A 5,452-nucleotide genomic window follows, 5' to 3' on the forward strand; every position below is an offset into this window, starting at 1 on the left:
CGGTACTCAACTATACTTGGGTGTTGAAATCCAATCCATATAGGAAGTACTAAGTTGGGCAGTATGTGGAATGGGAATAGAGGTTTGCAATTTTTGGAACACCTCCTTCAATTTCTTGGCATAAGCTTAAGCATTCTCATGAGGCTCTTGACGTGTTACATTCAAAACAGGCAGCCAATATTGACCACCTCTCTCAGGGGCAAACTCTCTTTGGAAAGGCCGCATAAAATAGATCTATGGTAGTTATGGTCCCAAGCCATGATACCACACTGCAGCTGTAGGAGCTTTCACTCAACCGCCAAGACCCACGGACCGCTTATTGTTTCAAGCGTTCCAAGCCGAGCACTAATGGCTACCTCTCACATAGCCGACGCGCCATCCATATCTATGGGTGTAGTGAGCTTACCTCGATGCCGTTCGAGTTACCTCCTCTCCCGCGCACTCCGGTGGCTCCACGATCCAAGTGCAAGCTTCAAGGAAGCTCCATCCTCAAGCTCCACGCCCCAAGCTCCATTGCCGCGAGCAAGACAAGAGAAGAGAAGAGAAGAGAAGAAGAGAGAAGAAGATGGAGAGCTTCTCCTCCTCGGTCCCTCACCCTCACACACTCACTCCCTCACACTCTCACACTCCCTCTCTCAAGCACAAGCTCAAGCAAGCAAGAACAAGAAGAAGAAGAAGAAGAGGAGAGCTACTTTTGGCCACACATAAGAATGAGCTTCTCATTCACTTTTCAACTTTATATACAAAACCCTAAATCCCTTTTGGGCGGTCATCCCCTTTTCCCTTTTTACATGGCCGGCCATAGCCTAGGCCCTTTTTCCCATTGTCCTTCTATCTTCCTAGCTTCCTTTCCACCGCCCATCTACATTTACAAATTGCAAGGGTGAGAGCCCGGCGCTCTTTTACAAGATTTCTGGGTGCGCCTTTTTATTTTAAAATGCGCCTTTCCCCTTTTGCCTTTGCCTTGGACTTTTAAGGTTGCCCTTGCGCTTTTGGTCTTTTCACCTTTTCTTTCTTCAGTCGGGCTACCTTTTTTCCGCCTTTGCCCTGCGTCTTTTCCACTTTTGCTTTCTTCGTGTTGGTGTTAACATTACCCCCCTCCTAGACGAGTGCCAGTCCCATGGCACTCACCGTCGTAGGTAGCAGGCTGTAGCATGCACCGAAGACGTGTGTAACAAGGACGCCTGTGGTTTCCATGGAGGAGTGTTGGTAGTGGTGTGGCAGAAGGTCCTGGGGCCTGTTGGTGGCTCAGGTGGCTGGTGGAAGGTTGTTGGAGTTGGTGGTAGGGCTATGCTGTGTTGGGGATTGCATTGATGGCCAGCACAAGTGTTGGTTTGTTGGGGATTCTGCACATGACGATTCTTTGCAGGCTTGTTGGATGGTATGGGGTAAGCATTCAGAGTTGAGTGTTGATGAAGAGCGTACAACACCTTATACCTGCAATTGGAAAACCTCACACGTGGTCTCTCCTTAAGGGGTAGTGCTAGTCTTCTTATCGTGCACAAGACATATTTGATTAGTTTGGGAGACAGGTCAAACTCTAAGGAAGCTGAGAGTATTGCCCTGCACTTGAGGACCCAAACTGTGCATATACTTTGGTGCAGATATTATGTAAGTGCTTGTGCATAGTTAGATATTATGTAGTTAGAAGACCGTGGGCTAGTTTCTCATAACAATGTGTGGATGAAGCAAAGTTGTCCGTGTTGTGAAGAAGTACACATGAAGGTATATGAGACATCCTTTGCATTGTGACTGCACGATGGAGCATAATTGAATACACGGACACCGCACTTTCAGTAGCTGGAAACTATTGGACTTGCTTGATGAGTACGGTGTACTTTTCATGGCTAATCGTGCGGTGCTTATCACCACTGATTGCAATGGTACTAAGGCAGTGTGCAAAAGAAAATTGTGCAAGTGGGTCAGGGTGACAGGTCTAACCCTAGGCGAGACAAGCTCCCCAGGTATGTCCTGCCCTTGATGTGCCCTGATCAATTGTGGGTGATTGTAGGGGGCTAGGGGACCAGGGACGAAGCCGGTCGACCAAGGTCACCAGACGTACCTAATTTGAGGACCCCTAGGTGCTGTGCTGTGATCGTGGGTGCTTCTTATTTTTCCATTCATTTCTTTTCCTCTCTTTTTTTTTCCTCTTTTTTTTTTGCCTGAGTACAACCATTACAATATGTTGAGGCTATCAGCCTTTCCATGGGTTGGAAAATGTCAAGCTTCGAAGGCTTCGAAAATGAATAGTACTATGATGATGGTGCCCTAGCCTCGTTGTTAGAGAAGCAGCTGGCGAAAGGGGAAGATACACTTGAGATATTGCAACCCTCCTTGCGGCACATGCGATGTGGGTACAATTGAGGTGATGACTGCCGTGAGCCAACTATAGAGCTTGTCCCAGAAAGGGGACGTGGCCCAGGAATGTTTTGTGGGCCATGCAATGTGGGCGATTGGCAAGGGTGCTTTCGGCAGCGTGGCTTTGCCGCGGCTCGCTGTGGGGTTGTGGGCGTTGCGGTGATTGGGCATTGAGCATTTTCGCACAGGGACCTATATTTGATAGGAAATGAAGTTAAGAGACCTATGGAGATGCACTAACAAAGTTGACCCTTAAATTAATGACCTCACTAAATAGGTAAAGTCAGCTTAAGAAATATTTTTAATTTTACAATATGTGATTACACAACAATAGTAGCTCTATAGAAATGTCATTAAGATAGTTTCCACCTCTACTATCAAGGATGTGTTAAGGATATAGTTGGGCTTGGTTATCATAGGATTGAGAAATCCAAATTTGGGCCAAGAACTTGATCTTTCAACCCCAACTCTAATAAAAGAAGCTCTCATGCACCCTTTGAGGAGCATAAGCTATGAACCTCCCTAGGGCTGGTGGCTGGTGTCATGGCCATACTCCTACTTTCTCAGGATTAGTGGCAATGCCAACCGCACTCACAACATGACCCTGGAGGAAGTGCCAAGTGGGATTAGTTTGGTAGAGGCATTTCAAATTAATAGGAACATAGCCTCTAACAATGTAAGAGTGGTCACTAGGGGCCAAAAAATGAAAGAGGTCTAGAATGATTACCCAAGTACAAGTAAAGCTAACCTATCGTGGTTGACAAGAAGGTTGTAGATGCCAATACCTAGACAAGTCCTCTTAATCTGTAGGTGCCTTAGAGAAGCCAATGGCTAAGAGCAAGCGTAAGTTAAAAGCAAAGGAGGTTGTTAAGGTTATTAGAAAGCCGAAAGAGATGATGGTGTGGCAAGAAAAAAAGGTTATTCTAAACTTCCGTGAGTTCAACCTAGCAAATGCTCTATGTGAAGTCAAACCCTTGAACTTGCTACAATTAATACGGTTGTCACCTAATGTTCGCAAGGAGTTCAAGAAAATCGTACAAACGGGTTATGTTGTAGAACCTACTGGTGTTAATTGAGTGGGCAACAAATGGTGGAAGCATGTGGAGAAACACTGCCCTATGATTCAAGCATATGTTGATGGCATCTCGATAGAAAGTGTTGTGGTGGATGCCATCAACATCATGAGGGCACTCTGCCATTCGAACTTCAAGATCTAGTGAGTTAGGCATGATGAAGGATTTAGGTGTATGAGGGTTCCACAACGGAGGAGGTCTATCAAGTGTGTTTGAATGAGTTAATAGGGGGAAAAGATCAAATACACAATGCCATTGTAATAGAGTGGGATCTTGGGACTCCTAATGATCCTTATCCAATCAAACTCGGTACTTATTATCTGATGATGAGTGTGCAAACTATGTATCGATCCTATAGGAGTTTAGGGATATATTTGCATGGAGCTACTATGGATTGAAGGGGAGTCTCCCTACTATTGATGTGGACACAATCCCGTTGAAATAAGGCGATAAGCTAGTAAGGCAGAAGGTTAGACGAATGCCTTTTAAGCTAAGAGAAACTCTTTTCGAGGAATTGATGCATTTAAGGAAGGCATGTCTGATCTTTCCTATTGAACACAGTGAATGGTGCTCACTAGTTGTGATAAGGAAGACGAAGAACAATTAAAGCCACCTATGCATAGATTTTAAGGAGTTGAATAAGCAGAAAATATAAAACCCTATTACCCTCTTCCCTTTATTGACTAGATTTTAGATCGATTGGAAAGGCGAGAAATATACTCCTTCATGGATTGCTTTGCATGATATAATGAGATGGCCATAACTGAGAAGGATAAGTTGAAAATGACATTCATTACAATCTTTGGCACCTTTGCATACCATGTCATGGCTTTTGGTCTATGCAATGCTCCTAGGTCTTGGCAAAGAATGATTGACAAGATGTTAATTGATATCTCCCTTGAATAGCTTAAGGTTTTTATAGGTGATTTGAAAGCAGCCACCACAATCTGTGATAGACAACTCATTGTTCTATGTAAGTGCTTTGAGCATTGTCATAAGTACTACATAGTGTTAAATCCTCGAAAGTATGTATTCACCTTTCCAAGATTTGCTTAAGGTCCTTCTCGAGGATTTGCATAATTTGAATGATGATTCACTGGCCCAAGTTGTTGACTACCTTGTTGGAGTGAACTAACTCTACTCCAACATGTATTGGCCATATGTCCTGACTTCCCACATATATCTCACTTCACATGAGGGAAATTTCGTGGGGGGTGATGATCACCACACCACTTACAACTAAATCTTGATGGACCACCCTCTTTAGGGCGTCGACTTTCTATTAAGTTTTACTGCTTCTTAAGGAAGTTTACATCTACAGCTATTTGTCTATATTGTTTAGTTATTATGTTAGTATAATGCTTCATCATGTCCTTGATTTTTCCAAGAATATTTGATGCACTAGACTTATAACCGTAATCAGTCATTTGGCATCCCAATGGCTTAAACCCCTAGTCAGGTATTGGTGGTTGATTAGTTGGTAGTATATTGGGATTCGTCATTTGGATTACACAACCATGTTTTCGAATGGATTGAACCATGTGTAGTGGCATTTAAGGATGTTAAGATGGAATTATCTAAAATACCAGTGTTAAAAGCTCCAAAAAGGGGTGAGGTTTTCTATATCTTTACAGTTGCAACAAGGCATAGTATTAATTGTTAGATATCTCAGATTTGGGAGGCACAACTTTATTGTCCAATCGCTTTTGCAAGCCAAAAATTAGGCCTTTCGAAGCTTTGTTACAATTATTTAGAAAAAGTATGTTTGGCTATGGTGTTCGCCACCAAGAAAATTAGACATTACATTCTTTATGAGAATGTGATTTTTTTACCAAGGCTAAGGGTCTACCCTTATTGTTGAACAAGCTTCAACCCTAATCACCTAGCCAAGTGGTTAATCTCTCTTTAGGAGTTTGACTATGAGATTTTAAGTAAGACGCCAATTGTAGGGAATTATTGAATGTTTAGTGGATTTTGGTGAGCCTAAGGAAGAGTGGGTTGATATTAGTGACTATGAGGAT

The sequence above is a fragment of the Lygodium microphyllum genome, chromosome 15 (assembly GCF_053477565.2).
Source record: "Lygodium microphyllum isolate KBCC chromosome 15, Lygodium_microphyllum_v1.1.10, whole genome shotgun sequence".
Taxonomy (NCBI): Eukaryota; Viridiplantae; Streptophyta; class Polypodiopsida; order Schizaeales; family Lygodiaceae; genus Lygodium; species Lygodium microphyllum.